The following is a 27856-nucleotide window of genomic DNA, read 5'->3' as shown; positions in this document are numbered from 1 at the left end:
AATAGGAAAAGGTTAAAGGTCACTGGAGAATCCACTTGCAGATACATCAGTATCTGCTCTGGTCATGAAGGGAAAACACCTTTGGGATCTGACACGTTTTCTGGTATCAGCCGCTCATGGAACCTTCTGCATCCTCACATGGCTCCTTTACATTTGTCTCTTTGGCTTAAAGACTAACTCAAGAGGATAGCATTGCCTCTGTCTGCCCCTAGTGGTCACTTTCAGATAGGACAGTGGTGTCTTAGCTTCACTTTAGGTTTTGGATGGTTCTCCACTTTAAACTTGAACCAGGTTATCAAACCAGTTTAGAAGGATATCACTCAAATTTGACAAATGACCATAGTATTCAACACAAAACAATTGAAACTGCTACTACAATGAATTTGCTGCTCTTGGTGACTTGGTTGGATTAATTTATTCGGTAACACTTTATTTGAAGTGGGGTGAATAAGACTGACATGACACTGTCATAAACACCTGTCATGAACATGAATAAGCCTTTATGAATATTATGACTGTTGTCATAAAGCATCATTCGGTAAATTATGATACTTTTAATACAAAGTTGTCATTCAAAATGTCTTGTTATGACAACTTGACATTAACCAAGAAATCATTACTGATATAAATGTTATAATTATACTGATTGCACTTTAAAAATTAGGTAACTTTATGTTATTAAAGGTAAAGTTAAACAGTAATGATTTCTTGTTAATGTTAAGTTGTCATAACAAGACATTTGAATAATGTCAACAATCTGCTTCAGGCCACAAACAGATGTGTGTTTGGTTAATTGTGGGAAAAAAGTATCATGCTTTGTGGCAGAAAAGCTGGCTTGCTTTCTTAAACATTATAAAATGTGAACCAACAAGCACGAGTAAAGCCACTGAAGCTGAATAGGGTTATTAGTTTTCTGCTCTCAGGCAACAAATTTGTGTATTAGATTTTACATCCTCCAGGGTCAGCTCCATGAAGCAGAGCTCAGCTTGACTATTGAGAGTTTCTGAATGTTTAGCCGAGTTCTTCTCTTGTGTTTGGTTCCACAAGCAAAGCGACGTTGTTTGAGGCAGAAATGTAATTGTTTGCTTTTAAGTTGGTGGAACGCCGAATCACATCCTCTGATGATGCAAAGTATTTCTCTTGGTCTGTAATTAGAAAGTGTGGTCAGATACCATGATAGAGCATGATCAATGATTTTGTGTGAGAATACACTCACTCAGAAACATAAGTCCAATTAGTCTCTGCAGTTTTCTTGCACTCAACAGCTCCCTTAGCCACCCAGGTAAATCATCAGTTTCGCATAAAAGCAAAGGCTGAGCAACTGTGCAAGAAATTTTAAAACTTTCTCAAAGCTAAGTTTAACTAAATTACTTTCCATTTTAATTAAAATTGCATATAAACACAAAAATGATCATCCTAAAGCTTGAGTATGAGGGGGAGGAGGGTGTCCCCTCAATGTTGTAATATTAATGCAGCACTGCAACACAGATTCCATTGCAAGACAGTCTTATTGAGGTGATGCAGCAAACATCAAACCATATTTTAGGAAACAAAAGTACAAATAAATATAAAACTATTCCTCAAGAAATATTTTTCCTGTTCTATTATTATTATTATTATTACTATTACTATATACTATTCTGACCTGAGAGAAGGTGTAAAAAAAAAAAAGTTTTCCTTCTAACAATTAGCACAACTGTATCTTTAAGGGTAACAGAAAACAAAATCTAGGTTTGCATTTGTAACAAATATAATCAGGATTAGTGTTCCCAAAAGTGAGCAAAGCATGGGTCACATTACTTGGAAGTGACTTTAGCAGTTTTCAAATAATAGCACTCTGGGTTGATTATTTCCTTCAGCATTGTTTGACCTCAGCTGACCAATGAATGGTAAATAAACAAAACAGCTTAAAGACCTATGACCCATGATAGATACCATAATGGAGATGGATGTGAGGAAATGTAGGCCACCAGTAATATTTAACCTGCTGAGGTCAGAGTAGATAGCAGCATCGAAGGATCAAGTGCCTCCATTTGACAGAAAATCAAGGTCAAGGTTATCATAGGCTGTTTGCCTGAATTCACTTCTCAGCCCTAACATGCAATGCTACAATGCATATACATTATATATTATATATATAATATATATATATATATATATATATATATATAGATATACTGTATATATAAACCAAACAATATTGAATATTGAAGTCATACTGAAGTTAACCAAATAAAAAGGCATTTGGTACAGATTTACTCCTCATTGGTAAAAAAGGTATTAAATTCTTTCAAAAGATTGAATCATTTGTTGAGTTTCCCTCAAAACTCTGATATCAAAGGACAACCAAGTGCCCTCTGACAGGAAGGTTACATCTGGACATAAAGCTATGCTTTTGCACCACTTTTCAGTAGCTAAACAATACACAGTCTTGCAAATGGCTTTGAGTGACTCCAGTGAGAGGTCTGCATCAACGCAAATGCATTATAGCTGCAGGAGGTCTAAGTATTTGCATCTTGACATCCACCATTATATAAGCAGCACTATGTGTTATTTTCCCACCCACGCGCATGGATATGTTTCAGTTCTCCATTTTTATTTATTTACAGACCTTACAGTATCTGAAAAACTTTTTGAACAAAACACAAACTCCTAACAGAAACAAACAAAAGAATAAAGAACTCAATAATAAACTGAACTGTAATCTTGGGTGTTCTTTTACATTATTTTTCACAAAAAAAAGCCTCCATAAGTAGCCTGATGTGAGTATGAAGAACTGATTGTCTCTCCTTATTTATCTCTCCAGATACACACACTGCAACCTCGAGTGTGTTTGTGGGAGTTTCCTGCTGAAGGAGAGACCTTCTTTCCAGACGCCAGCACTCAGAGATCGTAAGTAAATGCTGTATTTTCCGTTCCGTTTTGTTTTAACTCTACCAAATCCCTGCATTACTGTGAGAATCAGTGAGTTAATATATTGCAGCGAGACGATTTAATCTAAAGCTAAAAGGGCTATTAGACAGAGCGTGGGTTATGTGTGAGGCAGTATCCTATCGCCCGTCTCTTTTATTTTGACCTGACAGAAACACAAAGGCAAATAAAACCTAATTGCACAAAGACGAACTGCCAAATCCCCCATCAATGAGCCACATCCAAAAGCTAAATAATTTTCTTAAACGTATATCCTCTTTGTCAACGTCTGATCATACAATAATAAGCCTTTCAAAGTGCACCGTGAGCACCAGTGATTTACCCTCCAACACTCTCAGCCTTGCCGTCTTTCTTTAGAGACATTATGTTCATCTAGTCAAAGCTGTGTCTCGATGGAAATCCCCTGTTTTTATGACACTGCAGTAAAGGTGCGATCATTTCAACAGCAGTGATGTGTGTGCTTGTCCGCTGCGGCTTTTGCTCACATCTGAAACTCTGCATTGATTCTATGCCAGAGAGCTGAGAGCCAGGGCCGAATGGGGTCCTCTGTGATGGCCCAGTGTACCTGCCAGTACTTGAACAGAACAAGGACTTATAATATGCTGTAGGGTAAAAGTTTGCAATCAATAGCGTAATCAAATCTGAAGCAACCACAAGCGTTTAAAAAGAATGCATTTTAAATCCATTTAAATGAAGATTACAAATGTTTTTTTATATTTTGTCTGCAACAGACTAGTATTAAAGTGTTTCAAAGCATCCATTAATCTTTGTGTTAATCCATCAGTGAAGCCAACGCTGTATTATGCAGAACGAGTAAAATGCTTTCTCTAATTACCATATTAAATACAATTTCTGGAAACATCAAAAACATTTTGCTCATCCTCACAAGGCTTTAGCATTATAATTAATTCACTGGCCCATTTATTGTCTCGTCGTGGTTGCCACTTAGCGCAGGTAAAACCTCTTCTGTGCTGAATCACTGCCACGTATCTCACCCCGCTCTTTAATGTAGATCAGTGGCATGGGAAATTGAAATGGAAAATGTTCCTGCTTAAGTCATAAGTCATGTGCCCAAATATACCATTCACATTTAGAAAATCTGAGGGAGATCTCATAACGGTATATCTACTTTCAGAAACTGTCAAAAAAGGAGAACATTTCTGGTTTCATGTGATCAGGTGATAATCTATTTCTTAATTCAACAAATGGAGCTTGTTAATAAAATAATGATACCTGCTGTATATATTCATGCAAAAAAGTTTTGGCCGAGTAAGAAATATGTTGTACATTCTTTAGTAGGACATTTCTTTAAATTAGCAATAAACTAGACTGCTGACTTGGAGATGCTTTGCAGGCTTATCTTTGGTATCTTTTGGTATCTTTGTCTCTTGCACATGACCATATTCAGCAAAGACTCATTTTTATTATGCAACAATGCTAAAAGAATTGTGATCTTGAAAAGCTGTCGCATTATTGTTGTGGTTGTGATGTAACGAGTGAAAACATAAATACAGGTGGGACTGAGCAACACCTGACATCAGTGCATTTACTGACCAATAGGTACTAATGTGATCAAATTAATCTATAAAAGTTCCCTTATCTCTTCATTTCTTGCTTGAAAGGAATCATCATAAGTTTTGAATTCCCGTCTGTTTTACAAATCATTAAACCTGCAATGTAGCAAGAGGAATATGGCATTAATCTGCAATAAGCAGTAGACCAGAGTTAAAGTTCAATTTTATCCATCATTTTTCAAATTATATTACTCTACCGCTTAATGCCATACATAGGCAATTCCAGTTATAATAAATATGGCACAATAGGACTATGGAGCTATAAGACCTTTTTAAAAGTGGTGGACAGCACAGCAGGGAGACTCACCAACTCACAGGCATAAGAGAAAAAATATTTCATTTTAGGAGGTAAACATATTTGACATTTTCCTCTAGCTGTGCCTGACAAATAAAGTGCCACTCTTGAATATCTCAGTGTTCCCACTGGAAAGGAAAGGCTAGTGTCCTTCAACACTTCACGCTGATCTGAGCAAACTGTGACGAGAAGAGAAAGCCACAGAGCACTTGGCAAGTTGATCAAACAACACCAGAAAAGACATAAAAAATATTGTGGAAGGAACATAATAAGCAAATGCAAAACTATTTCTATTGTAAACAGAAGAGTTTGCTTTCCTGCATCTCTCTGTGTATGGAGTTATGTTCTAGAAAGAAAATCCTTCTGCAATCCTTTGCTCTGCCTTTAATGATCTCTGAGTTCATGAGAGACCAAGCTAAAGAACAGCGACATCTTAGTCTCTAAAGATCCAGCACTGGGGAAAGTTGTGGTTGATAAGCAACTGCCAGGCATATTTTACTTGTGGCAATAAGATATTAAAAATGTAGAGCTAGATCTTGGCCCTTACATTAGACCAAATTCAACCAAGCATTTGCAGACGCAAAATGTGTGCGGTCAAGAACCTGTGCACACGTCGACTTCTGAAATGAGACGCAGACTGGGGGCTAAAGTGGCGGCGGTGGTTAATCTCCGTCCTTGGGGAAGACACTTCACCCGCCTTGGTCAGACGTCCCGATACTGTCAGAGAAAAAATACCATCCGCTGAAAGCTGGTCATAATTTTGGCTGAGCAGAAAAAGAAACTTTACATTCATGAAGGGGGATTGAGATGATGTAATAGTTCTTGTTTTTTTATTCTCACATTACTATAATCTAGTAATTTTACAATCTGAATGCTGTACAATTTTATTTTCAACAAATGCTTATTTCCAAGTTAATTAGTTAAAGGAATGCATCATTCCATGATGCATTCCTTTAATGCATCATGGGCCATCATCCAGAGGGCCATCATCAGTGTGTGTATGTGTGTGTGAATGCTTGAATGACAGTGTAGTGTAGAACGCTTTGGGGACCTTTGAACTTGAAAGTGCTATACAAGTACAAACCATTTACCATGCAACCTGCAACATGACTTATTGATTAAAAAAACAAAAAACACTTAGACACTCCAGTCAGATATTGTTCTTAAGGACGTGGACCTGGATGCTTTGTTTTATTCAAATAATAAAATATATTAATATTTTTCTCAATGTCTTTAATTCCTTCCCTGGGATCACTGTGTTTTTGGCTAAAGAGAGGGCAGTGATGTGTGTGTTTTCTTGCAAGTGTATTTAATGCAATCTGCTTTGTGAATCCATTGCAGAAAGAAAAAAAAATCTAATTGCTTGTTTAATGCAATATAGAAAATTGATGAGATTGCTGTGCTCCATTAAGTTCTTTATGTCTGAGACATACAAACATTTAAAAACAGCCTCCCAGTAAAGCTGTTTCCCTGAACCGAGCCCGTCCCATCGGGCTCCTCCTGAATAAGTAAATGCTTTAATACTGGCTCAGGTAGAAATCTCAGGTCAAGACGTGTCCCTTACCATTTCGTTGCATCGCTGATGTGGCAGCAGACCCAGTGCAACAGTTGCGTCAATAAAATTGATCAACTCGAATTTACACTGTAAAGGTCTCTCGAGTCGTGCATCGGGATCATCCTGCCTCGCTGACTCCATACGCCCTGTTCAAAGTTGCAGAAAACAGCAGCAGTCAAATGAATCCATCAAAGGCCAGACTGGTTTTTCCTTGTGGGAAGCATTTACCCAGATCAAAATGAGCAGACAGCTTGTCCGCCTCTTGTAGCTTATTCTTATCTTACGCCTGAAAGACTTGCTCCGCTTTATCCCCGGCCTCTCCGTGGCGGCTACAAAGCTTGACGTTTACTACTCACTGTTCCATTCTTCCTCTGCTTTAATCCTACATCTCCTTCCTGACTTCTGTACACCACCACACATATGTTTTGTTTTCTCCTTCTGCTCCTTGACAGTCGAACGCTCTGTGATGGTGAACCCCAAGAAACCGTTGAACACAACATATTTATCTGGCCCCTTGAGCTCAGAGACAGTGAGTTCCCTTGGATTTATTTATTTATTTTTCCCCCACCGTTTAGAAAGAGAGAGAGATTGCCAGCATCTTCAGAGTGATCACACAGCTGGGCTTGTGCCAACGAGGCACTGGAAGAAGAAGAAAGAATGTGGTGACATCAGTGTTGCTAATCAAAGCCGTGTACTGCGAGACTACAGTCGGCCTATGAAAAATAGGCAGCGCTTCCCTTTTCTACAAGCCTGACTGGATTAAAGCCAGATCTTTTGTTCGGCAGAGATGACAGAGGGATTTCTGTGCCAACATAAAGCCGAATGCGTGCGACCGTACATGTGTGCGTCTTACGAGTTGTGGGTGCGATCATCTCCCGATTCATCAACACGGTACGGGCCTTCTGTCACAACAGTGACGTTGAGCTTCTCTGTCACGCTGGGTGACACAGCACTCCAATTAATCACAGAAAAGTACCACTAATGAAGTCATTATGTATTCCCAGAGTTTCATCTTGACATCCACTTTTCCCAGTAAAAAAAACAACAAAAAAACGCAGACACAAAGCTACACGTAAAAAGGCTTGAAGGCGCCATGCCTTCAAGCCTTTTTAATGAGTAAGCAAAAGTGGCAGTTGACAAATGAAACCAACTATGAATATGACGCCGTCGGTTATAATTAGACCTACTCTTTAAGTTTATACACTTTTCATCCTAGTGTTGCTGACATTTTTTTTTAACCTTTGCTCTAATTTTTTGTTGTCTTTTAATTTGTGGGATAATGAATGAAGAGTTGTGGGGCACAAAGTTAGAGTAGCAGTTAAATCCATAGTTTGTTACAACCTAAATATAAGGTCTCTGCCTCCTTTGGGTGGTAGATCGTTTTATTTTGGTGATAAAATAGAAGCACCAATATACATAATAAAAGCCTGAGGCTGATATAATAACGTCTGGTATGGATGATAAGCTGCTAAACATAAATATACAACGACTGGCACTTTTTACAAAGTACTCCTGTTTAATGTCTTCTGTCAAATAACGAATCAAGATTTAAAAATCATTCTGCACACGAGGTTACGCTTATTCTATACAAATCAACTGAAAAAAATATACTCAAAGCAAAACACCCTCACTTCATAAGTGTGCACAACCTTAAGCTACAACTTTCTTGATGAACAGCTCGATTCAGTTTTAGCATTTCTTTGAACGTCTATCAACATCCAGCATCTTGACTTGCAAAGGTTTTGCCCACTTTGTGCTTCAAGGATTTCCCAAATCTACCAGACCGTGAGGACATCTTTGGGAGACCCCTTAAATTCTTAGATTTTGTTCTGGACTCTGGATTTGGGTGTAGGCTTGGATAAATTGTAACGCTGAGAAATACACATTTATTTTTTATCTCCATATTTCCAGCAGACTCAAAAGATCTTGGGTCAGAACTGACTGGCATTTAGAAGCGATTACAATTTTCTCTCTTCTGAAATAAACCCTTTTTCTGAAAAATATACTTGACTGGTGATGCTTCAATCACAGTGTTTTACTGTGGGTAGTTTTTTTTATTATTTAGTATTGTTTTTGTGTCTATGTTTTGGACATTTCTGCAGCTCCCAAAGGATTATTGTCAGGCTCTCTGTAGGCTTCCTCACAAGTTTCTGCCTTTCGTCATTTTTTTTGAACACAGTCCAGTTTTTGTATTTTTTTTGTTCTCCACGCCTTTTTGTTTTTTAGTTGCTGAAGACTTTCTTCCATGTGCTAATAAATTTGAACGATTTTTTTTGTATCCTTCTCCTGATTTATATCTCATACAATGAGATTTTCTGATCCTTTGCACCCTCCCTGTAAACTTTGGCTTTTGCAAAAGGATAAAATGAGCAAATGTTTAATTGTGTGGTTAATTCAAACCAAATTGAATTAAACCACAATAAAATGGCTTTAAATAAAGAAAGCCAATTTATGTGGTTAAATGTTTTGAACACAATGCCAGCAACACATTTCAAAACTTCTGGCAAATTAGCATGTTTACAACTGTGTTGCATCACCTGTTTCCTACTCGCCCTGTTGTAGAACTGAGCCACTGTGTGACTTCACTTTGTTGCAGTCACATTTTCTTTAAGAAGAGGCAAATATAAGTGGCTCACTGCAAGCAGGTACATTTTTATTACAGAGCCTTGCTTTGGCTTTAAACTCAGTTAACAGATTTATATGCCCTCCTGTAGAAGAACAGAGGTGGGTTCAAATTCAGATTCACAGTCAAAGGGAAAGAAGTGAGGAGAAAATAAGCAAAATTGTTAAGTAAAATAGATCAAAGTTAGGGCTCTCTATCAAACTAGAACATTGTGTAACATTGTAAAAATGGGACAATGTGTGATAAAAAAGAGCTCTTGAGGTCAATTCAGGCCTATTTGCACCTACGCTTTGAGGACACATGATGTCTTATGTGCCTTGCTACTTTATTTTCTTACCTCAAAACAATCTTTGAACTTAGCTTTGGTAAATCAGTTAATTTCTGTTTGCAGTTCAATATTTTGATCATTAATAATGATCAAAATATTGATCATTATCAAGAATTTAGTATTTAATATAAGAATTAAATACTCAATCTTATATCCAATTCAATTTAACTCTAGATCAGTTTTGGAGGTTTTTTACTCTTCCTGTATTGTTTGATTGTGATCTCAGTTTAGGCCAGTCCACATTATGAAACACATTGTATTACAACCTCAGCAAATTCCCGCTGGAAGATATAATTTATTAGGCCGGAGCAGCTCATTCACTCCGAAAACTGTTTTCTTTTTTGATGTTTTTTGCTACTATTCTCTCCTCAATTGATTTGGCTATCTGGAGGCCTGAGTATGTGCAGAACTCACAAAAGTGTGCAGACATGCCTGTTGTATAGAAATGTATGCATTTTAAGAGTTTTGCAAAAAGTCTCAACAGAAATAGCTCAACAGCGCCCCTGGTAACTTAAAAAAAAACCCTCCTCATATACCTTTACTTTATCATAAAGATATGAAATTTGGTTAACTTATAGAACTTCCAAGATCTATACAAAACTAACTTATATCCATGCTCTAAAACAAACTGAATGCCAGCCATCTTGGAATGAACCTACGATTTTCAACGTTTTTTTACCCAGTTTTAGCCTCCGTATTTGATCAAACTCCTTCCAGAGGTTTTTATCAGTCCGTGTGAAAATCGATGAGTTTGCTCAAAAGGCACCAGTGCCTCTAAAGTTATCAAAATCTTCAACTTTTCACGCCTGTTGAAGGGCCGTAGTCAAGCCTCAAACTTCAATTACGCCCCAAAAACTCAAATTGTCGCAACTCCTGCAAAGAAAGGCTGTGGTTGGTCCTCATCTGGCATCTAGAAAATCTCAGTGATCAAGCTCCATGCTTCACTTTGAATGGTCTACATTTGACTCCCTAATCCTGATCAACATCAAACTGTGCTCAGTGACAGAAGACAAGTTGGTGTAACTCAGTGCACAGTACAGAGACATCTGGCAAAGGGGTGTGGCCTTGAAGCCCCCAAGACAATGAAGAAAAACTAACTGAGCCATAAAATTTTTATTATTTAATAAACAGAACAAAAACACAGCTGATAAACACAAAACATAAATGCAGTGCCACATACAGCATGTTCTTCTAAAACTTTGATGCGTTGTTATAAATCAATAATGTATCCACACAGATGTGAAAATTTCTCGGGGCAATAACACAAATTGTGATTAAAAAGAAAACATCTCTGTTACTTCAAGTTTCTACTTTCCCATAGTTACTGTTGAAACATTTTTGGCCACTTTTCTGCATCTTCTTTGCATATATGTTTTTCATTACATTACTGAGCTTTAACTCTTATTTTGCGATGCAGCCGTTAACTGTGTTCACCGACTGCGTTTCTTTGAAATGTTCTTGAGGCCATGCATAAATTTCATGCTCGTTTTCAATGTGGTGCTGCCAGTAGCCCCAAAATATCATGTCTATTCAATAAAGCTCCCAGCATATGGAAATTTCTCTGAATTCGCTAACGATTTTCACAATATCACATGCGGAACAAAATGAGCCCGCCACAATCATTCGTAAATCATCATCTTAAATTATTTGTATTTTGGCCTCGGCCTTCTAAATAGTGAACTCCTTCCTATCATTATAATCGTCTTTCTCTTTACTTTGTATTGAACCTTGAAAACAGAAGTGAAAATATACAATGCTTTAATGTTCTCAAGAAGGAATGACAGCTTTCAGTTCAAGACTTTACAAAGACTCCAGTTTAGAGATTGGAGTAATAAGTCCCCACAGTGCGCTAAAAGTCTACTTCTGTTTTTTCAGCTTTATTCTCTGGGTTCAGCTGTACTCTGTACACCGTGTTGAACACATTCACGCAGCCACTTTTTCGAGAACTTTGAAACGGAATAATTGCCTTTTTTACTTGATGAACTTGATGAAGTTCATCAAGAGTCAAACGATTCCAGGACTCCTCCTGGAATCGTTTGACTTCTCCTGGAGTCAAATGATTCATATGGGCATCGTCTAATGGTGGATTCTACGGGAAATTACCTGCATTTTTGGGGTATTTTTAATGCCCAAAACAAAATCGACACTTTCCATCTGAGAGCTTGCAGGGAAGATGACACAGCCTCGAGAGCTGCTCTGTGTGTGTGTGTGGGTACAGCCATGGTTCAGCTGTTATGCACACAGAGGCAGTCCTTGTGGACACCCATTATCGATAATCTTTGCTTTCCCCCCAACTTTACACTTGACAACAACACCTTCTGCATCATCGCTTTAAGTTTCAGCTACGTTTAGAGCTGGGCCGATGAAGCCACAGCTTGGTTCATTCTAGGTAAACAAAGCCAAAAAACAGCAGGAATGTAGTTCTTAAGATTTTTGAGAGGCAGTTTTCTCACCTGACATGTTTATTTTTTTTTTTAAACAAGATTTTGTTTAAGAGGTGCTTTAAACGTTTGAATTTACAAACACAATTTTAAGGGACTACCTTAGGTTCACAGTTTCAGACTCCTTTTGTTTACCAATGACCAAGGTATTGCAAAATGTGAATCAGTCCAGTCGTTTTGGGAATTTGGCCGTAACACTATACAGTGTAAGAGAGAAATGAACAGATATCAATGAGCTGAGAGATGCCAGGTTTCATTATAAGATAATCGATGTGCTGAATAACATCACGACTTATGTTTTTCAACATTTTCTGTCAGATAAAATATGGAAAATTGATGAGAATTAGATTATGTTGAAGCTGTGAACTTCCAACAAAATGTTTCGGTGGTAACCCTTGAATGCTGCATAGTTTTCTAAATAATTTAGCAAGAAAAGATGGAAAGGAATGAAAGTGGTTTGTGAAGAGGGCTGAAGAGGACTGGGGCAATTAGTAACTATACATCTGATGGGAATCTGCAAGCCTGCTGCATTATTCACCACAACTGGAAAAAATGACCTCCATGACAGCAACATAGACGATGTAAAAAAGTGTCTTGTAAAAGCACAGGATTTCTGTGAAATCCAGCATGTGAAGTTTAGATTTTTGGTTTGGGTGGAAGCAAACCATTTAGACACAGGTTTGCATCCACCCACAGCAATATTGGATTAACATGAACAGCCACTTTGTTCAGATCGACACTTCTGTCTTTACAGTTGAGGATTGTTGTTTACAGTGCAGGCAATGTCCAGTAAGCTTCATAACGGTGGAGCTGCCGTGTCGCACGCCTCATGGCCAAGCGTTCACAGTTGGGTCAAATCTAAAACTTCGACAGAGTCCGTGCCTCCAGGAGTCAAACGATTCTCAATAGCTGAGAGCCCAGACCCTCAAAGTGCAGTACAAGGGGCGCTTCCCAGCTTTTACCAAGTTGGGAAGCGATACCAGAAGAAAACAATTTACGGAGTAGTGAAGATGTTTGGAAGGCAATAAGATTAAAAACTTAAAAGAATATAAAATATTTGTACTAGTTTCAGCTCCACTTACAAAACTAATCCTTTCAACGGTTTTCTTCGGCCTCTGCATCCATGTTAGCATCCATCACGGCACGTAGAGCCTGTGTGTCATGTTCCGGCCCAAGCTCAAGAAATGTTGTTCTCCTGGCGGCCTCAACGCTCTGTCAGATCTTTGTTATGGACGTATCCATACGAGTTGTTTTCCTCAGGGAAAGAGTTTGTCTAACCTGATGAGAACGCTACAAAACCCATGTTAGAATCAATCACCAGTCAACTGTCCAACATTGCATTCCTTAACATCTACCTAGAAGTTGATTTTCTGAGTACACGCCATTTGTTTATTAATCTCCTCGCCATATCTCATAAGCCTCTCTAATAGCAGGACGATGTAAAAGTGACTTGTAAAATCACGGTATTTCTACGAAATCCAACATGTGAAATTCAGAATTTATCCTTTTTTATTATAATTAAACAATTACTGAAAAGGAAATGTTGCCTCTTGTCATTTACTTCAAATGATTTAAATAGACTGTTAATTGTAGCTTTAAGGCTGAATGTCAATGAAACCTGTTGCATACTTGTCATTTGTAAGCATAGCTCAAAATGTAAATTTACAAAAATGTAACAACATATTTTGAGCTTTTTATGCTATAATGTCAGAAACATAAATGTAAACTCAAGAGGCAGCAGTTTTCAATTCAAAGCAACAACGCTGCTCAGCTAAGCCACAGAACAAGATGTTCAGACTTAAAGTTACCAGAGGCTCCATTTTCTTTAACTCTTTTGAGATTAACAAGCTTGACAGCAGAAAACAGACACAGAGAGACAAGCAAAGTGAAGAAGAAGAAAAAGAAAACTGTCAGATTGGTTTGGAAAAACAAAACAATGCCGCAGATTCGTACTACAGCAGCCTCCGAGGACATCCGAGCAGCCGCGCACACACACACACACACACACACACACACCCCTACTGGTTTGGTGTATTAGCAGGACACTTTTTTCAAACCAGTTTTTTGCAACACTAAACAGTCACCCCTTTCCACTTATGCTAGAAAGATGTAGTAAGTTGTCAAAAATCTTGTTTGAGCTACACAACATAAATCTCACTTAAAAATGTAAATACACACATCAGAACTCAAAATACAAGAACCTGATACAATGCTGTATTAAAAGGACAAACGATAATGAGGTGCTTGGCTCCGCCCATGACACCAACAGTAATTGTCAGGGCCAACTTTATTATCAGGACCATGGCATACACATACACAAACATGAAATTTATGTGTATTAAGAAGTCCAAACATGGCATTATGGAGTATAACTACACATAAAGTGGACAGCATTTTACACCACCTTCACTAAGAACTAGAGCAACAATTCTATTTGTGAACATAAAGATAAATCTTAATGGCAAAATTAAATGAATTGCATGCCTATTGTTAAATCAGAGATTAAACAAATTGTGTGAACACGATGAACTTACTCATATCAGTAGAAATACAGCTGAATATTTTTAAAGTACAATAACAGATCTATACCAAACAATAGATGGTGCAAAAATGTCAGTATGTTTACATATTCTGTTTAACAAGCAACTTGCCATTATAACTCAAACTGTGTCAACCCTCCTTCTGCCTCCACAAGATGAAATATTTAAACTGTCCATTAGTGATATCAGAACACAGAGATTACCTCTGGTCTGGCTCTAAATATCCCATGTGTGCTGCTGATATCACTGATGGAAAATTCATTACAGTCACATAGACTATACAGTATTTCTTTTCTTTTCAAAGTTACGCCCCGATTTCTCACAAAATCTCTTATGTTTTGGATAGAACGACTAGCTAGAGCAGGATCCTCAGCCTTTTGCATTGCTGGCATTCTATCATAGTGGCCAGTTGTCCTTTCTTGATGTGTTCGCCAAAGTGCCTCATTACCGCAGCAACCTCTACGGGAGACCATGGATGCTTTTTTGCTCTTCTAGCACTTTCCAGAGATGCTAGAAAAAAGACAAATAAACCATTATTGAACTCCACTTATAATGAAGAAATGAAAACAATTGTGTTTGGTATATTAATTGTTAACTTCTCTTTGTTATAAATTATGCAATGCCTGTTAATTTCCCTTTAAAATGTGCATTCATAAAGAACATACATTAGTGGGACAAGCTATAGAAATGAGCATGTAGGTTGCACAGATGAAAATTTCTGCCAATGCCAAACAGCATACTTGCTTGGTATGAATGATTGATTATTTGACTGAATTCTGAAAAAAGGATTTTCATAATTTAAAATTGCATTTGTTTGACAGACAGGCCTCAGCAGTGGGTGAAGAACCATCCAAAGCCAAAAGACTTGTTCGGCCTTCTCATTCTGGTCCCTAGTCTTTTTTTCCCAGTGAAGGAGATCCCACTCAGAACCATCTTGCTTCAGTTGTGCGTTTGAGCTTAAGTAGGTTGGTGTTTTGTGACTTGTGCAGGTGTGGTGATTTACCAGAATTTTTATTTGTGTTCTTTTTTCTGCGGGGTTCCATGTTCTTCTGTTTTAGTTTTCTGTTGAGTTCTTTCCCCTTAGCATCTCTGTGTTTACTTTGTGCTGAAAAGAGCAGATAAAAAATAATGATCTGGATGAGCATTTATTTGTTGTAGGTAGGTTCCTTAAACTGTGAAGTCCAATACACTCCTTTATGGGGTCAAGCAACTAATAGATGAATAGTTTATTCTCTTAATGATTAAACCCAGATTTACAGTTTAGATTTGTAGTTTCAGTGATACATATGTATGTGTGATATGCTAAGTGCTACTACAAGAGACACTGAGTTGAGTTATGAACTAAAATAAGACTAAAGCAGTGAGTAAAAAGTTGACCAGGTTCTGCAAGATCAAGGAGGAGAGCACAGAGAGAGCCAAGCAAACCTGGTAACTAATAAGAGAAATTCCACCAAATGTATCTTAACTGTTGCCGTGACAAACAAGTTAAGGTCTGATTACACTGTGCATCATTTTATAGCAATCAAATAAGGTGACATGTTAGTAGACCAATTATAATGGCTAACCTTGTGATAATGATGCAGACGTGCCTGGAGGTTCCTCCACAGGTTGCTTAGTTAACAGTCCTGCAGAATCAAAGTCATAAAATATAAAATACTTCATTACAAACATATAAATAGCAAAAGATGAGTAGAAGTAATTGACAGGTTGATGGACAGAAAAACAATTTCTACTTAGACACTGGTATATTCTTAAACCACAAACTCATTGATTTACCTGACAAAATATACCATATAGTACTCGTTTAGCTACTGTATTGTGACAAAATAATTTCCATTCCGTGTTTAGCTACAAAATATTAAAGTATGTTTTTAATCATGCAAGGCACTTTGTATCACCGTGTTGCTGAAAAGTGCTATATTCATAAATTTAACTTGACATATGTAAAACCTGCAATAGACTGGCAGCTTGCCCAGGGTGTACCCTGCCTCCTGCCTGTTGACAGCTAGAGATATGCTCCAACAGACCCTCACAATCCCACAAGGGACAAGGGTATACAAAATGGATGGATATATGTAAAACACTGTGCTTACCAGTCTGTGAATCTGTGAAATTTCCTTCATCAACCTCATGGTCAGGATCAACCTCTCCATCATCGGCCTCACTCTCAGCATCTGAATCAGTCAACTCTAGGTTGTCTAAAATAAATTGCATTGCCTTATTGAATTAGGTTAAAGTGCTATAGATTGCCAACACAATGTCCAAGAATTTCTACATTTCCTGAAGTTTAAACGTATTTACCTTCGATTTCAATCTCATCAAGCGTCTTGCCTTGAAGGCTTCTAAGAGATCCTTTCTCCATGGCAAGCAGCAGTTTGATATCTTGGCCAGTTGGGTAGTAGCCTCAGGAAGTCTGTAATATTCACGATGAACGCGAATATCATGGCCTAGAAAATTAGCAACTTGGTCCAACTCATGATTCTTGAGGTTTAAGATCTGAGACAAGTTGCAACATGTTTGCGCAATTGTGTTGATCTGAGAAGCTCAGGGTTTTCAGCCCCACATTCATTGGCATAAACCCTCAAACAGTCCTGTCCTCTGTAGGGAGTCAGACAATGAGGTCTGGCAAACAGGAACAGGTTATCTGCCAGAACTCCACAGTCTTCTCTCTTTTCTATAAGACGTGTTATGGCATTCACCATATCTGGTGAAAGTAGCACTGCAACCTTGCGGCCTTTTTTACCCCTTATTTCAACACGACTGAAGTGTTGACAAAGGTTAAGTTCAAATTCTGTCAGTCCAAATGCGACATCCTTATGCAGGGGACTTGTGTCTCTCTCCAGAAAGCCATTCATTGTCATCTTTGAAATTTCTCCCCCTCTTCTCCTGTTAAAAAGTATTACATTTGCCATGGTGGCTTTACACAGTTCACTGTATACCTTTGGTGAACTATGGTCTTCCAAGTCCTTCAATGCTTGTTCTGTAGTCTTTTCCAGATGTCTGTGAAGACGCTGAACATCTTCTGTAAAAGGAAGAGTGGAAGGCTTGTTGAAGTGCCGCTCGTTCAATGTAGTTAAAGCGGTATGAGAGATGAGTTCAGACCACTTTGTAGAATAGAGTGTTTGAAACTCTGCGTTGACTTTATCAGCATGCTGTCTTGTGCCATGAGTGCTCTGCAATGTAAAATATCACTGACTGTCTGCAGTGAGTGACCTAACTTTAGAGCAAGGCTTGGAGTACGGTAGTGGTGCTTTTCTTCATCATATCCAGATACTTTCTTGACTGCTTTGATGACCACATCAAAATTTGCAGGTCTCACAGCATCCTCAAGAGTATGTATTGAGAATTCCTTGCGAAGTGTAAGCAGAAGTCTTCCAGATTCTCGGAGTCTCTGGCGAATGTAGTCATATTTGGTGGGATCCTGTCCATATTTGTTAAAGAATGATTGGGCCAGCTGTAGTATACAGAAGTCACTTCGCACAGTAGAAGTGATCTCATCATCTTTCATAACAGCCAACATGTTCCAAACCCCTGGTGATATCTGCTGACACTGAGCGGACTCATTCATAGAGGCCAAAGACAAAACTTTTTTCTTCCAATCGCTGAAGCAGCTTCTATTGGTTTTGAAGAACATTTGCGAACATGTCGCCACAGATCTCGTCGGAGATATAATCCTGGCAGTATATGCAGTGAATGTAGTCTTTTTCATTGTACTTTTCTTTGATGTGCGTCTTGGTTTCAGTGATCCAAATCCACTCTTCAAGACCTCCGAGTTATGACTATGGTTTCCCTTGTTGCGAAGCTTCATAAGCATTTTTATACGTTGTTTGGACTTCTTGGGAAGACTCAAAACTTGAGCAACGTCTGCATGTGTTTTCTCGTGAGTTTTAAGTGACGTGTAAACTTTGTCTGTAGCTTTCCACAAATGTAGCAGTAAGTTTTATTTCTGAGCAAGGATGATGTGTTTGAGACGTTTTCAGCCCTACCATCAGCACCATCATTACCAATTATGTCTTCAGCATCAGTGTTTGAAGTAACTCTTGATACTTCAAGCTGACTTGAGCTGATCACATCTTTAGATAATGATTCTGCAGCTTCATAAATGGACTCTCTTTCTTCCTCTACAAAACTTTCTTGGTCGTCACTTTCCTTTTTGGAAATATATTTGCTGGTGGAGACCTCACAATTCTGTAGTTGTTTGTGACTGATTTTTAAAAGCTCTGATCTGTCATCCCAAGAGAGGTCTGAATCATCTACAGAATCAGGAACATACTCCTCTTCTGATGATGTCACTTCATTTGAACTTTGTTCAGTACAGACCTGTTAATGATTAAACACACACACACACAAATATATTTATATTGTATACATTGAAAGCATTCCAGAAATAATATTTCTACTAAAACCTTACCAACTGAAGTTCAGTGATGTTAATTTGTTTAACATAACACTTTTTGTGCCAGGACTGGTTGCAAACTAGACAAAGAAAAATTAGAATTGACAGCGGGAGGTAGAATGATAAGTATTTTAAAAGTGGTGCTGCAGCATGACTCAATTTCAAATACAGCACAGCTACACATGAAATAATTTTTTAGAAGTGTTCCTGTGGGATCATATACAAAAGATGAACCCAATTCCCATTCTCAAAAAATTACCTTTGCATCTCACACCACTCCATTTCAGAGGTGCAAAAGGTCCTTCACATGACACACATTTTCTAAACTTGGCATTTCGTCAGGGATGAGATCGTGATCACAGTCCTGTTAACCAAAAAGTGTAATCATAAGACAAGAATTTGATCTTGTCACTTGTGTAGTGTAGAGTATCAAAACCAATTAACTGTTATAATTAATTGGTTTTGAATTGTAATAATTATATGTTTGAACAGCACTTAATATTCTCATGGCTATTTTAGAAAATAAAAAGGTTATTGGAGATAAAACTTACCTCAGGTGAGTTGCCTGAAAATAATTTGAATGCATCCAAATCAGCAGCCTGACAAGACATCCCTATGGATGTCTTGTCAGGCATCCATAGGGATGCCTGACAAGAGACCTGACTTGCTAAAGTGAAGAGGTGAACACTGAATGAGTGTTTCTAAATAAATACAAATAAACAATGTCCACCTAATGTAAGAAACTGTCCAGTCGAGTATAACAAAACCTTTGTGTATGTGCTTCTAAATGCTACTTTCATTTCTTTCTACCTGTAATTTCAAAAGTCAGTTCTCCAAATTTCTGCTTTTTGCATGTTAAGGTTACATTGAAACTGTTACCGACTACTGCTGAATATCAATCTCATGACTTTGCTTTGAAAAAAAAAAGGTAATTCAAGACTAAAATTACCTCTGGTGAGATGTTTGAAAGGGATCTGCATTCGTCCACGTCACCAGCCTGACATGTTTCATCTTTGGAAATCTGAAATGTAAAGAACACTAACTGAATAAGAGTTTGTTCCGATTGAAGAAAACAGTAAACCTTATTCTTGCACCTTACATTTTGAGTATTACACAGGACCTGTGTGTATGTGCGCATCTAAATGTAACTTTCATTCTTTTGGACTTGCAAATTCAGGCCTCAGTCCTCCCTTTTTATGCAACTTGCATATCAAAGATTAGACAAGACCTGTGTGTGTTTGAACAGTACTTAATAGCATTTCAAAGATTTTATAGTAGAAAAGAAGTTGATTGTTGGAGACTGAATTCACCTCCGGTGAGATGTTTGAACGGGATCTGCATGCATCCACGTCACCAGCCTGACATGGTTCATCTTTGGAAATTTGAAAGGTAAAGAACACTCACTAAATGCGAGTTTGTTCCCAATGTAGAAAACAGAACTCCTTATTTCTGCACCTGACAGGTTGAGTATTACAGTACACAAGACCTGTGTGTTTGAATAGTACTTAACAGCATTACAAAGACTTTATATTAGAAAATAAGTTGGTTGTTGGAGACCAAAATTACCTCTGGAGGGTTGGTTGGACAGGATGCCCAACCATCCACGTCACCAGCCTGACATGGTTCATCTTTGGAAATCTGACATGTAAAGAACACTCACTGAATGCAAGTTTGGTCCCAATGTAGAAAACAGTCCTCCTTATTCCTGCACCTTACATGTTGATTATTACAGTACACAAGATCTGTGTGTTTGAATAGTACTATAATTCTCAAGACTATGTGAGAAAATAGATTGAGATTCAAATGACCTCTAGTGAGTTGCTTGAACAAGATCTGCATTCGTCCACATCACCAGCCTGACATGGTTCATCTTTGGAAATCTGAAATGTAAAGAACACTCACTGAATATGAGTTTGTTCCCAATGTAGAAAACAGTCCTCCCTATCCATGTACCTTACATCTTCAGTATTACACAGGACTTCTGTGTATGTGCACTCCTAAAAGTAACTTTCATTCTTTTGTACTTGTAAATTCAGGCCCAGGCCTCCTTATTCCTGCACCTTACATTTTGAGTATTACACAGGACCTATGTGTATGTGCGCTTCTAAATGTAACTTTCATTCTTTTGTACTTGTAAATTCAGACCTCAGTTCTCCCTTTTATGCAACTTACTTATCAAATACTAGCCAAGATCTGTGTGGGTTTGAAAGGTACTTAATGGCATTTCAAAGACTTTATATTAGAAAATAAGTTGGTTGTTGGAGACCAAAATTACCTCTGGAGGGTTGGTTGGACAGGATGCCCAACCATCCACGTCACCAGCCTGACATGGTTCATCTTTGGAAATCTGAAATGTAAAGAACACTCACTGAATGCAAGTTTGGTCCCAATGTAGAAAACAGTCCTCCTTATTCCTGCACCTTACATGTTGATTATTACAGTACACAAGATCTGTGTGTTTGAATAGTACTATAATTCTCAAGACTATGTGAGAAAATAGATTTTGAGATTCAAATGACCTCTAGTGAGTTGCTTGAACAAGATCTGCATTCGTCCACATCACCAGCCTGACATGGTTCATCTTTGGAAATCTGAAATGTAAAGAACAATCACTGAATATGAGTTTGTTCCCAATGTAGAAAACAGTCCTCCCTATCCATGTACCTTACATCTTCAGTATTACACAGGACTTCTGTGTATGTGCACTCCTAAAAGTAACTTTCATTCTTTTGTACTTGTAAATTCAGGCCCCAGGCCTCCTTATTCCTGCACCTTACATTTTGAGTATTACACAGGACCTATGTGTATGTGCGCTTCTAAATGTAACTTTCATTCTTTTGTACTTGTAAATTCAGACCTCAGTTCTCCCTTTTTATGCAACTTACTTATCAAATACTAGACAAGACCTGTGTGTGTTTGAAAAGTACTTAATGGCATTTCAAAGACTTTATATTAGAAAATAAGTTTATTGTTGGAGATCAAAATTACCTCTGGTGAGATTTTTGAACGGGATCTGCATGCATCCATATCCCCAGCCTGACATGGTTCATCTTTGGAAATCTGAAAGGTAAAGAACACTCACTAAATGCCAGTTTGTTCCCAATGTAGAAAACAGACCTCCTTATTCCTGCACCTTACAGGTTGAGTATTACAGTACACAAGACCTGTGTGTTTGAATAGTACTTAACAGCATTTCAAAGACTTTATAATAGAAAATAAGTTGGTTGTTGGAGACCAAAATTACCTCTGGAGGGTTGGTTGGACAGGGTGCCCATCCATCCATGTCACCAGCCTGACATGGTTCATCTTTGGAAATCTGAAATGTAAAGAACACTCACTGAATGCAAGTTTATTCCCAAAGTAGAAAACAATCCTCCTTATTCCTGCACCTTACATGTTGAGTATTACAGTACACAAGATATGTGTGTTTGAATAGTACTATAATTCTCAAGACTCTATATGAGAAAATAGATTTTGAGATTCAAATGACCTCTAGTGAGTTGCTTGAACAAGATCTGCATTCGTCCACATCACCAGGCTGACATGGTTCATCTTTGGAAATCTGAAATGTAAAGAACACTCACTGAATATGAGTTTGTTCCGATTGAAGAAAACAGTCCTCCCTATCCATGTACCTTACATTTTGAGTATTACACAGGACCCGTGTGTATGTGCACTTCGAAATGTAACCTTCATTTTTCTGTACTTGTAATTTCAAAACTCAGTCCTCCTTATTCCAGAACCTTACATTTTGAGTATTACACAGGACCCGTGTGTATGTGCACTTTGAAATGTAACTTTCATTCTTCTGTACTTGCAATTTCAAAACCCAGTCCTCCTTATTCTGGAACCTTACATTTTGAGTATTACACAGGACCTATGTGTATGTGCGCTTGTAAATGCAACTTTCATTCTTTTGTACTTGCAAATTCAGACCTCAGTCCTCCCTTTTTAATGCTGTTGACATATCAAGTATTACACAAGACCTGTGAGTTTTAACAGTACTTAATATCATTTCAAAGACCTTATATTAGAAAAGAAATTGGTTGTCGGAGACCAAAATTACCTCTGGAAGGTTGGTTGAATAGGATCTGCATTCGTCCACGTCACCAGCCTGACATTGTTCATTTTTGGAAATCTGAAATATAAAGGACACTCACTGAATCTGAATAAGAGTTTGTTCCTAATGTAGAAAACAGTCCTCCCTATTCATCCACCTTACATTTTGAGTATTACACAGGACCCGTGTGTATGTGCACTTCGAAATGTAACTTTCATTCTTCTGTACTTTCAAAACTCAGTCCTCCTTATTCCAGAACCTTACATTTTGAGTATTACACAGGACCTATGTGTATGTGCGCTTCTAAATGCAACTTTCATTCTTTTGTACTTGCAAATTCAGACCTCAGTCCTCCCTTTTTAATGCTGTTGACATATCAAGTATTACACAAGACCTGTGTGTTTTAACAGTACTTAATATAATTTCAAAGACCTTATATTAGAAAAGAAATTGGTTGTCGGAGACCAAAATTACCTCTGAAAGGTTGGTTGAATAGGATCTGCATTCGTCCACGTCACCAGCCTGACATTGTTCATTTTTGGAAATCTGAAATATAAAGGACACTCACTGAATAAGAGTTTGTTCCTAATGTAGAAAACAGTCCTCCCTATTCATTCACCTTACATTTTGAGTATTACACAGGACCCGTGTGTATGTGCACTTCGAAATGTAACTTTCATTCTTCTGTACTTTCAAAACTCAGTCCTCCTTATTCCAGAACCTTACATTTTGAGTATTACACAGGACCTATGTGTATGTGCGCTTCTAAATGCAACTTTCATTCTCTTGTACTTGCAAATTCAGACCTCAGTCCTCCCTTTTAATGCTGTTGACATATCAAGTATTACACAAGACCTGTGTGTTTTAACAGTACTTAATATCATTTCAAATACTTTAAATTAGAAGATAAGTTGGTTGTTGGAGACCAAAATTACCTCTGGAGGGTTGGTTGGACAGGATGCCCATCCATCCACGTCACCAGCCTGACATGGTTCATCTTTGGAAATCTGAAATGTAAAGAACACTCACTGAATGCAAGTTTGTTCCCAAAGTAGAAAACAGTCCTTCTTATTCCTGCACCTTACATGTTGAGTATTACAGTACACAAGATCTGTGTGTTTGAATAGTACTATAATTCTCAAGACTCTATATGAGAAAATAGATTTTGAGATTCAAATGACCTCTAGTGAGTTGCTTGAACAAGATCTGCATTCGTCCACATCATCAGGCTGACATGGTTCATCTTTGGAAATCTGAAATGTGAGGACTACTCAATGAATATGAATTTGTTCCCAATGTAAAAAAACAGTCCTCCCTATTCATGTACCTTACATTTTAGTATTACACAGGACCCGTGTGTATGTGCACTTTGAAATGTAACTTTCATTCTTCTGTACTTGCAATTTCAAAACCCAGTCCTCCTTATTCTGGAACCTTACATTTTGAGTATTACACAGGACCTATGTGTATGTGCGCTTGTAAATGCAACTTTCATTCTTTTGTACTTGCAAATTCAGACCTCAGTCCTCCCTTTTTAATGCTGTTGACATATCAAGTATTACACAAGACCTGTGTGTTTTAACAGTACTTAATATCATTTCAAATACTTTAAATTAGAAGATAAGTTGGTTGTTGGAGACCAAAATTACCTCTGGAGGGTTGGTTGGACAGGATGCCCATCCATCCACATCACCAGCCTGACATGGTTCATCTTTGGAAATCTGAAATGTAAAGAACACTCACTGAATGCAAGTTTGTTCCCAAAGTAGAAAACAGTCCTCCTTATTCCTGCACCTTACATGTTGAGTATTACAGTACACAAGATCTGTGTGTTTGAATAGTACTATAATTCTCAAGACTCTATATGAGAAAATAGATTTTGAGATTCAAATGACCTCTAGTGAGTTGCTTGAACAAGATCTGCATTCGTCCACATCACCAGCCTGACATGGTTCATCTTTGGAAATCTGAAATGTGAAGAACACTCACTGAATACGAGTTTGTTCCTAATGTCGAAAACAGTCCTCCCTATTCATCCACCTTGCATTGAGTCTTACACAGGACCTGTCTGCATGTGCGCTTCTAAATGTAACTTTCATTCTTTGGACGTGAAAATTCAGACCTCAGTCCTCCCGTTTTATGCAACTTGCATATCAAATATTAGACAAGATCTGTGTGTGTTTGAATAGTACTTAATAGCATTTCAAAGACTTTATATTAGAAAATAGGTTGGTTGTTGGGAGACCAAAATTACCTCTGGAGGGTTGGTTGAATAGGATCTGCATTCGTCCACATCACCAGCCTGACATGGTTCATCTTTGGAAATCTGAAATGTAAAGAACACTCACTGAATATGAATTTGTTCCTAATGTAGAAAACAGTCCTCCCTATTCATGCACCTTACATTTTGAGTATTACACAGGACCCGTGTGTATGTGCGCTTCTAAATGTATCTTTCATTCTTTTGTACTTGTAATTTCACAACTCTGTCCTCCTTATTTCGGAACCTTACATTTTGAGTATTACACAGGACATGTGTGTATGTGCGCTTCTAAATGTAACTTTCATTCTTTTGGACCTCAGTCCTCCCTTTTTAATGCCGTTGACATATCAAGTATTACACAAGACCTGTGTGTTTAACAGTACTTAATATCATTTCAAAGACTTTATATTAGAAAGTAAGTTGTTGTAGACCAAAATTACCTCTGGAGGGTTGCCTGAACTGGATCTGCATGCATCCACATCACCATCCTGACATGGTTCATCTTTGGAAATCTGAAATAAAGGGATGTACAGTGAATGAGTCCATACTTCTAAATAGAAAATGTCCACCTACTCTATGTACCTGTCCAGTTAATTGTTAAACAGAACCTTTGTATATTAACACTGAAAAATATATCACCTACTAGAAAATGTTCATAAATATACAGTCAGAATTAATGCATTTACATGTGACAGTTTCTAGCACTTTGGATAGCACAGTCCTTGGTGGTCTTACTCAATAAGACCACCAAGTTGAAATGGTAGTTGTAAGTATTTCTCCAAAATCTGTTTTTAGGCACTCTGCTAATCACTTCTTGTTTTCAACTATAATAAAACTCTGTACTACAACTTGACATATCCTTTCAAATGGCTTCAATGCTAGTAGAATTATTTGTTTTAGTATTTTCACACTTATAAGTACCTTTCTTCTCCACGGCCAGTCAGAATCACCATAATTATAAGTAATTTCTTCCCCTGGACCAATATCTCTGAGTGCAAATAAACAGAGATGAGGCCTTCCGTCCACTCTTGTAACTTTCATTTTGCTGTTTGGGTTCATCTCATCGTCATTGACCAGCCTCCCCAATGATCCATCCTCTCTGGCAGCATCAACACTAAAATATTAAGTATGCAATGAGAATAACTATACCATGTAAGGGAAAGGATTTGGTGTATGCATGTCAGAAGAATACTCCTCCACAAACTAAAACTATTTTTACTGATAAAGCTAAAAATGTTTACATCACTGTGCAAAGAAAACAACCTTAAAACAGTCACATACCAAAGGTGTTGTCCATTGAACTTGAAATCAAACATAAAAACCTTGAGTGCATCATGGTAAACTTTCAATCGGTTTCTTGTTCCTTTCTACTTATGACTTCCCCTCTGTACTCAATAAGGAAATCTCCTTTTTGAAAGCACCGGCAGCTGAACACACCCCGACCTGTAGGTACACATAATGAGTAGAATAAACTTCAGAATAATAGAATAAACTTTAAACAATGCAGATCTGTCAAATAGTAGCAAATGAGATTAACATTTTTTAAATCAGTTAATTGATCTAATTTGATGTCTTTCTGTGATTACTTAAATATTTTTTGTCAACTGAGTGGTGTAACTCATTGTTTTGTACTTGTAATTTCAAAATTTAGTCATTCATATGTGTGTGTGTTTCTAATCTGAGCAGTTGCTCATCTCCTGTGGAATAATGAAGATGTTCTGATTATAATAATCATTGAACATGAACTATGCTAATAATGTGCAGTATACAAATAGTTTAAAAGTCCAAAAGCAAAACAAAAAACATTTATTTAATAAACTCTGGATTCCTGTGCATAAAATCGCACCTCACCTTTAAATGAATTAATGTATTTTACATCAAATCCTTCTTTATCTCCACCTAAGGAGCAATAATAACTGGCATCATGTTTGGGATTTCCTTTTGTTCTCCGAGACCTTGTTGCTGACATCTCCTGCAAAGATCAGAGTAATGTGTTAACAACATGATACTGTACACCAGGGGTGTCGTACTCCTGGCCTTGTGGGCCATTGTACTGCAACTTTTAGATGTTCATCTGATCCATAGCACCTGAATTATATGACTAAATTAGCTCATCAGTGCAGTCAAGTTGATAATCTTCAGTGCAGTCAAGTTGATGACCTGCTGATGACCACCAAATCTGAGCCAGCCATGTGACATCAGAGACACATCTAAAAGTGGCTGGACACCTGCCCTCAACACCTGGAGTTTGACACCCTGCTGTACACAATACGAGTTATTGTATGTGAAAATTCTGTACTGAAGTACACAGTATTACATAATTAACTTTCTATTGACAGGTTCTCAAAACCTTCAAATATTAAAAAAATTATCTTAATACTAATGATTATTATCTAGGATAATTTGTGCCTGTGAAATAATATCACTCACTGATACACAGAAAATGACCAAATACAGTTTTGTCTAATTCTGCAGTGAACCACCTTCCCTTTAAACTCTGGTACACTGACTAACATGGTTGGTAATTACTAGCTAAACTGGCACAAATCAGATGCTTTGGTGTATTCAAGCATCAAGTAACCTACAACATTCTGCAAAATTACAAAACTATATGTATTTAAATGTCTTAAAAGATTCTGTATGTATCTTACCTCTTCCTCCACGCAAAAGAATGAAACAAGTTCAATTAACTCTTAATTGCTTGCACCTGGACTTGACGGACTGTACCACCTTGATAGAGGAGGAGGGGTACAATAAAAGGAGAATTCCATTTTGTTTCTGAAGCACACAAGGTCTGATTTTTTTCAGGAACAAGAAACATTTATTTGAATAATATTTTGTAACTTTCAT

General features: G+C 37.6%; 3 long non-coding RNA genes across 3 annotated transcripts in view; 1 reads left to right on the top strand and 2 right to left on the bottom strand.

Annotated features, from left to right (window-relative positions):
* LOC145553078 (uncharacterized) overlaps nucleotides 1-2889 on the top strand; it is a 52255-nt gene extending 49366 nt beyond the window's left edge. The window contains exon 3 of the long non-coding RNA XR_014089263.1: nucleotides 2807-2889. This is a non-coding gene — a long non-coding RNA (uncharacterized LOC145553078). The remainder of the gene's footprint in view (nucleotides 1-2806) is intronic.
* A 15295-nt stretch (nucleotides 2890-18184) lies between these two features.
* On the bottom strand, nucleotides 18185-19004 carry LOC145553044 (uncharacterized). Its single transcript, XR_014089224.1, has 3 exons — nucleotides 18943-19004; nucleotides 18699-18763; nucleotides 18185-18607 (listed from the first exon to the last, which is right to left on the bottom strand). It is a non-coding gene; the product is annotated as an uncharacterized LOC145553044 (long non-coding RNA).
* Nucleotides 19005-24997: 5993 nt separating this feature from the next.
* Nucleotides 24998-26361, bottom strand: LOC108166080 (uncharacterized). Its single transcript, XR_014089329.1, has 4 exons — nucleotides 26288-26361; nucleotides 25928-26120; nucleotides 25447-25518; nucleotides 24998-25069 (listed from the first exon to the last, which is right to left on the bottom strand). It is a non-coding gene; the product is annotated as an uncharacterized LOC108166080 (long non-coding RNA).
* Between the last annotated feature and the right edge of the window lie 1495 nt (nucleotides 26362-27856).

This window comes from Poecilia reticulata, chromosome 10, assembly GCF_904066995.2.
Source record: "Poecilia reticulata chromosome 10, P_reticulata-male-v2, whole genome shotgun sequence".
NCBI lineage: Eukaryota > Metazoa > Chordata > Actinopteri > Cyprinodontiformes > Poeciliidae > Poecilia > Poecilia reticulata.
Note: the sequence above shows the minus strand (reverse complement) of the source record. Positions and strands in the feature narration are given on the sequence as shown.